The sequence below is a fragment of the Chelonus insularis genome, unplaced genomic scaffold, assembly GCF_013357705.1.
Source record: "Chelonus insularis isolate UGA/USDA-ARS -01 unplaced genomic scaffold, ASM1335770v1 contig_41_pilon, whole genome shotgun sequence".
Lineage (NCBI taxonomy): Eukaryota > Metazoa > Arthropoda > Insecta > Hymenoptera > Braconidae > Chelonus > Chelonus insularis.
In genome coordinates, this window is record NW_023276571.1 from 1,180,002 (window position 1) to 1,193,647 (window position 13,646).

Consider the following 13,646-nt stretch of genomic DNA (forward strand, 5'->3'; position numbering starts at 1 on the left):
CTGTAAGAATTGAATCGATTTTAAGATAAGAAAGCTTTAGAAATTCAATATAAAGAGATTGAATTTTTTCTCTTGACTATAACTAGCTCAACGACTTAGTTGATATCTCCCAGATTCAACTGAACTTAAAGAAGAGGGTCGGTGTGCATATACTAGATTTTACCCTCTACGAAAATAGCGGCGTGTGTCTGGCCTTGTAAGGCGTCAATCACACGCCACGCATATATTTACGAGCACTTCATTTGACCATGGTTGCTGCAGCACCCTCGACCACACTGAGTACGATGGGTCGACCCACGATATAACATCACCACAGGGCCTATAGGCTATAGGGTCGTTCCTAGCCGAATTCGCCCACCCACCTCCGGTTCATGCACCCCGTGAAATACACCCCCTTACTCCTGTGTGTCCGCTTGTGTTGACTAAATAATAGCCTTCAAGGCACACCACCAACATCACCCGGTCGACGCGTCAACTGCTTTGACAGTCAACGTTCTCTGATTTCTGAATCCTAATGTGGTACATAACGGTCTCAGATATATCCCACGACACTCATTTCTAATAATTATTTTCCATAATAAATATTTTTCGTTAATAAAAAAAAATATTTCGATATAAATTCAAACATTTATTTAGATGCTAATTAATTAAAATTGATAAAAAAAAATATTTACCAATTTTTAAAAGAAATTTATTGAGTGAAAATATAATTTAAACATTTTATTGCAAAGTAGTGGTGACGTTAAAACTTTAAAACATGTAGACTACGAAATACCCTCTACCTTTCATTCCTTATCATCTCTTATCCTGTGCAAGGGCGAAAGTTTTAGACAGAAAATCGTTAAAGAAACGTCTCCACAGGGAGCCATGTCTCAAGCTTAGTTTTAAGTATTCTCTAGTTATTGATAGTTGGAAATCTCCACGTTATCGCCATCATTATTGACCCCACCTATCATTCTTTATAGTCAAATACGTTGAATGAAAAAAAAGGGGCGATAACTCGTTTATTTTCTCTCATTCCATTTGGCATGCATTTTTCACCGTCATCATATACACTAAGAAGATTTAACTTCAATAAAATAAAAATTACTTTATGATAAATAAATTTAAAATTATTTCTATTCAACAAAAAGTGTAAATTGATTTCTAAAATTTTTCTTTGTTTAAATAAAAATGATTGTCAGGTGGGTAATAATAGCTTAAAGGAAATTAATCAGTGATGATAATAAAGAAATGCAGTGAGTCACGAAACTCCGTCATCGCGTCGTCATTATCAGCCCCAAATAGAGAGACGCGCACATGGAAATAATAATGATGACATGTTGAGAGTAAGAGAGAGGGAATATTTGCGAGAAGAAAGAGAGAATTGAAATCATATCATGAATTCTGCTCGAGTCTCGTTTTGCGACGCGCCTGGCGCCAATCATCCCAACATTCAGGAATGTACAGAGTGTGACTGTGGTGTAGCCGAGGTGAGAAATATGAGGGTGAGAGGTGGCAGGGTCGAGAGAGCTACCAATCTGATTCACGAAACTCACCAATTATTTGGCCATTCGTTGGCAACGTGCACTAAATCTACAATTATTTACCTTTCTGTCCTTGGGCTAGTGATATAGATACAGAACTTGTCATCATAATATACTACGTATGAATAAAGGAAAAGCATATTAGATATGGTAAAAATTTTCGTCATGATTGAGCCGTATGAATTATTTATTTTTCTGAATCATGATGTGGAACAAAAATAGCTTCGACAGAGGCTTGAGTCATTCTGACTATGACAGATATAATTCTTTATGATGATAAATCAAAACAATAGATTGATGATAAGAATGCATGATTATACACAATATTTATAAGGCAGAAATAATTTTCTCTTTACTGATTAAAATATTAATAAACATCATAAATAATAGAAAAATGTAATAGAGATGTTGATCAAAGTTAGATTGAAATATTTGTAAAATTATTTTTTATAATTTTTTGGCTACTCTTTGTAAATAAATCAGTGAATATTCACTGTTTGTAGTGGAAATAATAGTATTAATTCAAACAGTGATACATTTTTTAATGAAAAACAGTGAAACTATAATGTTTTGCAGTGATTACCACTGATTAATTTTTAAACAGTAATGTTTTGCAGTGATTGTCACTGATTAATTTTTAAATAGTACTGTTTTGCAGTGATTGTCACTGATTAATTTTTAAACAGTAATGTTTTGCAGTGATTGTCACTGATTAATTTTTAAATAGTGCTGTTTTGCAGTGATTGTCACTGATTAATTTTTAAATAGTACTGTTTTGCAGTGATTATCACTGATTCATTGTTAAACAGTAATGTTTCGTCGTGGCTGTCACTTATATATTTTTAGGAAGTATTAAATTCTATCAGTTGAAGCCATCAACTTAATAACCTCAGTAAAAAAGTAGTGCAATGTTATTTCTTTTGCATAGATGAATCTATAGTTCATTACAACGAATTTTAAAAAATTCCATTAATTACTGACATCCATAGTTGCAATAATAACACATAATATCCTTTGTAAAGGCTGTAATAACAGGAGTAGTTGATGAATGAGAATTAGTTAGTATATAATTAAGTAGCGTTAAAAGTAGCTAATATTTAAATTGAACATGGAGGCATCCAAAATCGATCGGCAATTAATATCGTAGAGCAGTGTCAAACACTAATTATGTCGTACCACTAATTAGAGTGAATAGAGTCGTGATATACTGGATGGGACGTTTCCCAGGTTAGCTAGGTGTTAATTAATTAAAGGCTCTCATGTACGTGTGTGCATATGCCGAGATATAGAGAGACTAAAGAAAAGTGACTTGCACTTGTCCTTGCAGTGAAACGAGTTACGGGGTGAAACCTAAAAAGGTAGGGGGTTTTAATTGCTGATTGGTAAATAAGTAAATTGCCGTAAGAAAGAGGTCCAAAGGGGTTACTTGCACACTCTCGTCTTTGGCTTGAGGCGGCTTCGAGTCTCGCGGATCGTTGGTCAAAAAAGCTCGGTTGCACGCTCGTATCAGAGGGCGCTTTGAGAAGCACACGACTAAAGAAGAAATAAAAAGTGAGTAAGGCACTACGCAAAGCCTTGTGAAGGTGACGCCAGAAACGAATGCGGATGCGGCCCTCGTCCGGACTGTGCTTTCTCTACGGCTTTTATCCTCTCTTAACGAGGTTCCTCAAACTACATTCCTGTATATCTCGCACTACACACGCTCCAGACACCACGCTCTGATACTATTACAACCTACGTGGTGCAAAGTGTGACGAAGCTTGCAAGCGAACAAACGCATGAGTACTTTCTACGTTGCATTTCACCTAACTTTTTTTTTCCCCTTTTTTGAGACATCTGTATAAGGGAATGAAAGAAACTTATTCACTCCTTCACTTTAAGCTTCGTTTTCGTTTTTCCTCATGTCTGTCTTCACCATTTTACGAGCTTATTTAACATTTTGATTGATTGAATCACACTATCACGCTTATTTTTAACGTAAATAAAGTTGTCCGTTTTTTCTTTTTTTTTTTTTTGGTGAATAAGGAAATGTATTTCGTTTTGAAGGAAATAAAAAGCAATAGAATTTATCAAAAATAGCCTTAGGGAAAATCAATTCACTGTAAATCTTGAAATGTTTCATTTCAATGCACTAAAAGTGTTTTAATATGACGTCATCCATTTGATAAACATTGTCGCCATTTTATATGCACTTGAATAAAGTAAACATTAAAAAATGACTGCAATTTTAATTAAATAAATGACGTCTTAATGAAACACTTTAAATGCATTGAAACAAAACACTTCTTAAAATTGGGATTTGCAGTAAATTGAATTTCAAAAATTAAATTCTAAATTAATTGTTATTTAAATGATTGATAATTATACAAAATTATTTAATAGCATGCATAAATGATTAAATATTATTTTTTAAACTTCTAATCTCGAGTTTGTAATAGTAGAGTTTTGATCTTCATCAGAGCGCAGATTTTTGCTGTTCAATTTTAATACCCTTGTAAACCGATCCCACTAATGAACATGTTTATGTTCAAACATGACAGGTTGATTTTATCAGTACTCTTCTATTGAATATTCTCTTTCTCAACCTTTTTTATTCTAAATCTTATTCATTCTATCTTATATAAATATTTATTTATCTCTCTTTATCTACCATTATACAAAAGATTCAACTTCTCACCTCATGGCAACCCCCTAAGCGATCTTCTTATTAACCACATCCGATAATTTCGCAGTATGCACCATTATTTTGCGGCTCACTGATTATACTGTGGTCTTGGCTACTGAATTAGGCAGATCACTCGACACTCAAGCAGTAGATAATTGATCAAGCATCCACGATACTACCACCCTTTCTGCATGCATCCAATTAGCTCGCACAACAATAGCCTGTGGTTGTGATTATTTTGGTTGTATCTAGAAAAATGCAAATTTTTTTTTTTTAATAATAAGCTTCTTTAATAAATATTATGTTTTAGGAGCCTTAAAACTAAGTTGTTTGAACGACTGAAAGTTTTGCTGATGGCTTTTAAGTCAACCCTACAGATATATGTATTTTTATGTTTGATTATTTAGAATGAACTCGAGCTGTACAAATGAAAACAGCTGGAAAACTCACACAGAATTCTAGTCTATGAAAAGATTTTGATTTAAAGTTCAAAATAGGCAGTAAAAAATTTCAGATTATTTAAAATTAATAAATATTCCTTTTTTATAATTGATATATTAATTACAAATTTAAAAATAATAGGGTAAAAATGTTGGTTATGTTAAGGGTAAAATTATCTCCATTGAGGTAAAAGTTATTTTAAAAGATTTAATCTGCAGAGTAATTTTATTGAAGCTAATTATTATTTCAAACTTATTAAATATGTAATTAAAAATAATAACGTGTTTTTATGATGAATAATTTTTTTGAATGTACCGAGATGATATTATGATTGAATAAATATAACAACGTCTTGATAAAAACGACATCTTGAGACTATTTTAAAGTGATATTTTAGAAATTATCAATATGACTTTCTTGATTATTCTACAGATGTAAATCTCAACAATATCTATGTTTATTTTCAACCTTATTCTTTCTTCATGGTCGATTTTGTTCTCATCTGAGACAATTTTTTTTCTTTATGCTACTTCTTTCTTTTTTAATCTCGTAACATGGGACGACCTCGGTGATAATGGAAAAGGCGAAATGGCGCTAGAATGAGATATTTCGAAATAATGAGCGTAGATGGGCGCGCCACCGGATAAACTGTATTTACGAGGTCTACCTACCAGCTCGGCAGCAGCTTATTTTCTTCCTACTCTTTCGTATTAAAATTCGAGTGCGAGACCGGACAGCCGGATACGAAGCAGGAAACATTGTACATATAACCCAGAATTGTAAATTGTTTTCTTTTTCTCATTATATTCCTTCAATCCTCATTTTCTATGTATCTTCTCTCTTCATCTAGACATCATATTCGATTTATCTCGATTGAATAATAATCGTCTCTGGGACATCTATTTCTTTGTCATAAGACCATTACATCACTTTTCAGAAGAAACAAAAATAAGGCTTATCTTTATATTAACTACATTTTCAAGGAAAAATTCTATTCAATTCCTTCATTGTCAAAATAAAAAACAATTTTTCAATGTTTAGATAATTTTTGCACAAAATGTGGCACAAAAAAAAAATTTACAGTAAACATAAATCTTTTCCCCATTTATTAATATCCATAATTTTGTCATTTATTAGTATTTTTTTTTTTGTTTATAACAAATTGTTATTATTTTACAGTTTTTTTGTTATAAAAAAAATTATCTTTAAAATTAAATATGCCTGGAATCTATATCTCCATCCAGTAGCTCTCGAGATATTAAAAACGAAAGAAAAACCGGACGTACGCACGTACAATTATACGTACGTACACTAATTTATTTTTTAATCTTCTAATCCCATTATAATAACTTTCTAATAGGAAGTTGAAAATTAATTGAAAAAATACATCGTGCTTAATTATTTTAAATAAAATTATCTTTCAAAATTTTTTTTTTCATTCAACAAAATATTCAATGACGAATACTTTGAATTCTTTTAATTGACTAAATAAAGATTGTTTTATATAGCAAAAATTCAGTGTATAATTAAATGAATATATAATTTTCGTAGTAAAAAATGTCTTTGATTTATTGCAATAATGGAATAACTCGTGTCTTCACTGTTGTACCAAACTATTAATTAACACTGAAGGCTCCTACAGATATGCGTACGCTTATTTCGTTTGGCTCGAGAGTGTATTAAATTTAAATAAAAATACCGGCAGCCGTGTTCACAATCCGTGCCTATAAATCAGTTGTAGGTGGCCTGAGACTCGCGCGAGCATGTCCGAAAGAACCGAGTGCTCGGGAATAATACCCCATATTTATGTTCTTCACTGTGAAAACCCACAACTCGTTCATTCACCAACTTGCGTCCCTTTCGCGCCCACGTTCTTGCCTCTGTGAGTTTTTTTTCTTCCACGTTGTGTTGACCCATTCATTCTTTACACCAAACTCTCTTGCCAAATTCATAGATCGACGAGCAAATGCCTCAGACAAATTTTGTTTCTTTGTCATTGTCATGTTGATTGGTTGTAAAATATTTTAATTTTAGCGGAAAAGACTTGGCTATGTGGGTGATGATTTAGAGACTCGTCACGTATCTGTGTGCTAGAGGGTGTGCCAGAGACAATACATGGTTCAGAGTTTTTTTTTTTTTTTTAATAATACAAGTTTTCGTTATGTAATTTTTAATATTTGTGAATTCTATTTGAGGAAATTTTATCAAGATAAGTTTAGTCTTCTTTTTTTGTAGTTAAAGTTTTGACTGAAAATTCTAAACATTTTCTTTCGGAAATTTATTTTTTTTTTTTCATATGAGAATGTCATATTCGTTACTGGACTAAATGTATGCATGAGTCAAATAAGTTACTATAGTTGTACTTAATTTTTTTTAATTTAGAAAAAAATTTGCTCCAAAAGTTTTTTGGATTTGTCTTCATGAAGTTTAGACATCACTGCAGGCAAATGCAGTAGTGATCTACTGACATAGAAATTAATAAAACGAAAAATAAAAATTAAACTTAGCATACTATTAAGTCAAGTTCAAATACACATACTTAAAGTTAAATGCAGGGGGAACCAGTGCAATGTGAGATACCAGGGGTATGAAGGGGTATTCCATGGAAAAAAAGCATTATTTATTAATTTTATATTTAAAAAAAATTTTTTTTTTTCAGTTCAAGGCCATAGAAAATTTTTAATTGAAATATTTAATAACAATTTGAAGCTACCCTATTACTACCATGAAATTATCCTACAGCTACCTCATTACATAAATAATTACTTAATGATCCAGACTTTATTGTCTTTTGCATCTAAATTTCTTCCATGCTAGGCAAAGCGTTTCAAAAATTAAATGGACCATGTTTAAGACATTACTTTGATATTTTTAAATTAAATTAATTAAAACAATTCATTATGACTTTTAAAAATTCAATAAGTTATATTCCATTCAAGATGAAGAAAAAATTATTCTGAGTAAAGAAAAATTCATTTATTGTCTTTTAGTATTTGTTATCCCAAATCAAGCAATTTTTTTTAAAGAAAAAGCATATTGGTTAAATTTGAAATGATCTAGAATTTGGTATCCAAACTGCATAGTTTTGTTTCAAATAAATATCGTAATGATAAAAAAGAAAGACTTAAAGTACATCAATATACATAATTTATGAAATATTCATTGTTATGATTCCATTAGATAGACAGATTTGTTCACCGAGGCATGACGATAGTAGTTGGGGGCGAAAGGGGAAAAGAAAGTTTGAAGAGTAAGCACAGGGTGAACGGATAATGTACAGTAGCTACTCCGCAAATTCGACAACAATATGTTTTCTCGTGTAGCCAAGCGAGAAGGGTCGCCTTGCCCGGGGTGTAGGAGGGTGCAACGCCCGTATATAACTCGGTTAAACCGGCACGGATATTTCATTAGTCCAATCTCCCGCGACCGAAAGCATGCACATCGTCGTCGACCCCATCATCACTTTTCGCCTTACTTTCGTGTGTGAATAAACACATAAGAAAGTGTCCCAGTATGAGTGAGATTGACTTAAAACTGAGAAATTCAGCTTCCCCTCTCTTACGTATAATAGAGTAGGCGATGGCCCACAGCTAAATTGTTTACACTACAAATAAATTGTATTTTATTTACTCATCGTGACAACAGCTTTTGCCAATTAAGTGCTCTTCAACTTTCTACTACTGCCTTAAATTTATTTATCTCCGTCAACTTTTTAAGACTAACATCAAACTTTTAGCACTTGTAGAAATGGAATAAATAAAACTCAAGGATAATGGAATATGTCATAAAATGTTTTCAAGACTTTTTTAGAATATATATATATATTCTTGCAAATAAATATTCTACTATATTTTATTTAAGAATTGATAAATTTTTTTTAATGTTCAAAGATAAACAACTGCAGTCATTTTTCATTTTATTCATTAAAATTTTTTTTTATTGTCAAAAAAAAAAAAATAATTATACTAATTAAATGTAATTACTAAACTGCAACACTTGCAGACAGTTTTTACACATTTGCATTGCAAATCATAGTGTTTGGCATTAATATATGTTTTTGTAATATGATAGGGCAACATTAATTTAGCCCTATAATTAGTTGATAATTATCAATTAATTCTGTAACGGATAATTTGGAAAATAAAAATACTAATTACTGAATAATCATTAATAAACAAAATTTAATTATCAATTACTGCATTAATTGATCATTTTATTTTACAAAAGCAATAATATAATGTTTAAATATATGTATCAACGATTTAATTTGTGTTTTAATGACCCATTATATATATTTTAAAGTCCCTATCTATATTCTGATGACTACAAATATGTTCCAACGATTTTATTTATGTTGTAATAATCAAAAATAGGTTCTAATGTTCCATCTTTCTGTTCTGATGATAAGAAAAGCGTTCTTAATCTTCATCACTGCGTAGTTGATAATAAAATTAAATTACAACTCATTAAAAAATATCATTTCTGTTCATACTTATTCCTTATACACCACAAATAATTAAAAAAATCTGCCAAGTGTTTGTTGTGACAAGGTTTCAGAATAAAATAAACTGTATTTTGCTGATTATTGTTATGATTACATCACTTGATGTTTAGACAGAACACATCGAGAAGAATTCATTGATATATCGACTTCATCAATAAGAAAAAAAAAAGAAGAGAAAGAGGTTTGATTTCTTAAATTATTCCTTCTAAAACATTCCAAGGAGTAAACTCAATTCTCGAGGGTGTTCTATTGGCAGTGAGTGCCAGTTGGTAAAGTGAATTGTCAAGTAATTGCATAAGATTAGTAGAGCCACGTGGAAGGCACTTTGTCGGTTATTTCCAGCCCGATGAGTCTCAACGACTTTACTTCGACTCCTCCCTCCCTTACTCTCACTGTAAAATAACCCACCCTCATTCTCCCTCTATCTCGTTCGCGCATTTTTCAATGTCCGCCTCAACTTCCATCTGCATTTCATCGAGCTAATTTGTTGAGATACCGCTTGCCAATATTTCAACTTTATTTTTTATTTTTTGCTCCGATGAATCAAGTAAAGAGAGGAGCAGTGAAAATAGGTATGAGTTTCATCGTCAAAAAGCAAGTAATCTCGATGCGAATAATTGCCTCAGTATAACACGCACCACCAACTGACCTTATACACTTTTTTATCTTATGATTTTATCGTTCAAATTTATTTTATACCATTTTCCAGTCCATTCATCAATTATTAATGCTCTAATCTACTGGAACGTACTTCACTTTATGTTTAAATTTTTAATTACCAATTAAGGTGTTGTAAAAAAAAATTAATCTAATGGTTGTGATAATTTATTTTGTTGGATTTATTATTGTAACTTACCATTTACCAATTAATTTGTTTCATTCAGTAATAATTTAAATAAACAACTAGAAAGGTTATCCATCTAAGTTGACGATAAAAACTAATTAAAACAATTATTTTACAATTAATAAGTTAATATAGGATTTAATATGATTTTCTAAAATAAATTAAAATCAATTCTGAAGTGAAGAAAAAAATTATTCCATAAAAATTAATTTTAATTCATTTATTTAAAGAGAAATATTATCTATTATTAAGCATTAATTGCTCATATAATGTTAATTAAATAAATAACGTTATATTTAACAAGTCTAGATGTGTAAAAATAATGCACTTGAATTTGCAGTAATTTGGATAAATTCTACGCAAAAATTTTCTCCATGTTCCTGATCTGACTTCGATTCCGACCTTGCTATTCTCCTTTTCTACTTGTATTGGATCTCACAAGAAAAGACCTGTGATTTCTTGTTGCAATGGAAATTTTTGTGTTCAGTAACAAGCAAGAAATCCAAGTAAACAGCTCCCAAGTAAATACTCGTCCTAATTGAACAAATGAATAGTGATAATAGCAAGATTGAAGAGACAGCTTTTTTGGCAATTTATCTATACATGTATTTGAAAGGCGCTGGTACTAAGAGAGAAAAATTGATCGACTGCAAAATGGATTTGCGACAAGGTGTTGGCACGGATCGGGCTGAGAATTTCTGATAAGGTCTTATTCCAGTTGGTGAGAAAAAAAAAAGAGTAAATCGAGATAAAAAAAAACCCTGACGAAAGGAGCACGAGAGACAGAGCGTAAGAGGAAAAAGGGTAAAGCGGGAAGTGAAAAGGGAAGTCTCGCACGGACAATGTTCGGATAATGGCTGCCTCAGGCGACTTTTATATCCTACGAGCCATGCTGAAAGCTAATGTTCACGATAACAGGCTACCCCAAGGTTCTACGATTGACCAACTCAACTACGAACGTTGCATCATCTCTTTTACTTTCTTCCTGCATCTTTGTAGATACTGTTTTGTACTATCACCAATTGATCATTTATAAAAAAAAAATATATGCATTTCTGTTGCTTTGTAAACTTTTTCTTTGTAGCTTATTATCACACTGAAAAAAAACCGGGTCAAATAGTTACATTTTTTGTACAGGTCCATGAAATCTAGTGTATCGATTAGAGTTTCATGCAATTTTATAAATAACACGTCTTTATTTCTAACATTTTTCAATAAAAAGTTTATTTCTATTTTTGACACACGAATTTCCTATTAGAAAGTTATTTTAATGAGATTGATTTTTTAAATTAGCAATTTTATCATGTCTTTACATTTTGAGACATTTAAAAGCCTATTAGAAGATTTAAAAATAAATTTATGTACGTACATATGTCCGGTTTGTTTTCATTATTTGTCCACAAATTAAGGAATGTTTTAAAAATATAAATATTGTTTTTTTTTAAACAAAATAATTTGATTATTTAGCTGTTATAATATTTTTTCAATTTTTTAATCATCTCAAGCACTCTATTAAATCCTATTCACTATTATTTATGATATTTTTTTTCAATTTCGGTCTAAGAAATTGAATAATTCTCCAGCTCATCCAGTCAATTTGGTAATAAAGCTTGCACAATAGTCGAAAAAGCAGCACATGCATCTCAGTTGATGTACGTTTCTCGGCATTGAGATATTTTGGCTCACCCTAACCAATCTCACTTATTGAAAAAAATCGCAAAGAAAGAAGTCAAAGTTTGAAAAGGAAAAAATAAAGGTAAAAAAAAAAAAAAAAAGAAAAGAAAGAAAAAAAAAATTGAAGAACATCCTACTACCTAAACAATTGAGGTCTCTAGAGAGATACTTGCGCGCCATTTCATTAACAAGTGTTCTCTTTTCGTACAAGATTTTAGCGGTGTCTTTGTCTCCAGTATGATGGAGATCCATAACCGAAAGAAACATTAGCAGTCTCGCCAAGAAATACTAGAATCCTAGTAAATTGGCAATAAGCCAACGAGTGAATTTTTTTTTTTCTTTTCCCTCTTTGTGTTTATTTCTTTATACATTTTATTATTATCATAATCGTTTCGTAACAGCTTGGTAATACAAACAGTGCCATATGGCATGGGATGTTGAAGACCAGAACATTGAGTTGATGATGATGAGAGAGACGCCCATCCCTTGATCCACTGTACTGCTACTCTTTCCCCTCCCCCTCCCTGTCCTACCCTTTGCCTCGTTTTTTTTCTTCTTCTGATTTCCCTTTCTCTGTTTCATTACGCGAACGTGACCAATGCACGCCCATGTAATCAACAAAATCCGAACTTGAGTTCTCCCCCCAGCACAAGTAAATATACACGTAATATGTGTACATGTATGTATGTGTACTCGCTCCCTAACGCAATCCAGTGGCTGCCGACATGGCAAACCGTGATTAACTTTTCGCTATTGCACCCCCTCAGTACGCACCCCCATCCGCCTACTGCCATTCATTTGCTATTCATTCGCGTCCGCACGGATTACGCTTATAGATGAGTAGTCCGAGCCAACTGACTATATGCTTGCCAACTACCGATGGTACTTGCTTTTTTTACTCCTCTCCCCGTCATAGATTGCATTTCTTTCTTACGCTGAATTCAATTTCATCACCTAAATACAATGAACCTAGTAAGTTCTTATCCTGAATTAAAACTAACTCGGTTATTATTTTTTTTTAGTTTGGATTATTGGATTATAGGTTGTGGAATAGAGTCATTTTTCGATTCTAGTGTGAGATTAAATGGTGAATTTAATATAATTATTATGTCACTTTTGATTTGGAATTATAACTATTATTGTTGAGGGGTAAATAAATTGTTATAATTATAAATAGTGAATACATTGTAATTATTATTCAATAATTATTTTAAAAATTAAAATAATTTGTGTTTGAAGCTTCAAAAAATGCTGAAGATTTTTTTTGGAGTAAAATAAAAATATATTGCTGCTAATGATGGACTTATTAACTGCACTGAGAAAAAATTTTCGCTACGCAAAAAAATGTCAATTTAATCAATAAAAATATTTTATTGGATTTAATAAAATTTTATTCAAAAAATGACTACTATATTTTCTTCACGGTAAATTTTTTTCTCAGTTCATTAAATAGAATAATTCCAACACATTTGCTTTTATTAAAAATTTATAATAAACAATTAAAGTGGTATTAAATAATTCCAAAGATAAAATAAAGACGATAAATTTCAGCATGATGACAGTCAATGAATAAACCATTACCATCGTAATAAAATTTGATCAAACATGAGAGCGAAATAAAGCATGAAATAGGTACATAAAAGAAAAATAGTATAATTAATGATGAAAAATGGTGCGTGTTAATAACGATAACTTGGTGTTGATTGAATTGGAGGGGTTTGACAGAATGTAAAGATGTTAATATATATATACATATAGGGGACTCTAGATCGTGTTCTCTTGAGATTGTATTGATTCAAATGTGGTATTGTCCCGTGACGAGAGATGATCATCTCCCGATCAGCGAATCGTGACAGGCGTACTATACATTTTCTTACTCTCTCTATTTGAACGTACATAAACATATGTACATGAAGGCTGTACATAGATATCCTTCGATGTATCGGACATTAGACTACCAAATAAGTAGGTACGTGGCACATAAGATGGTGA

At 31.5% G+C, this 13,646-nt stretch overlaps 1 protein-coding gene across 4 annotated transcripts in view; it reads right to left on the minus strand.

Annotated features, from left to right (window-relative positions):
- SoxN (SoxNeuro) overlaps positions 1–13,646 on the minus strand; it is a 224,783-nt gene that overhangs the window by 147,019 nt on the left and 64,118 nt on the right. Inside the window, exon 1 of one of the 4 annotated variants that reach the window (XR_004690634.1) lies at positions 4,204–4,429. The exons of the other annotated variants lie outside the window; for them this stretch is intronic. The gene's annotated coding sequence lies outside the window, so the exon portion shown is untranslated. Of the gene's footprint in view, positions 1–4,203; positions 4,430–13,646 lie in introns of those variants that run through there. 4 annotated transcript variants of the gene reach the window in all.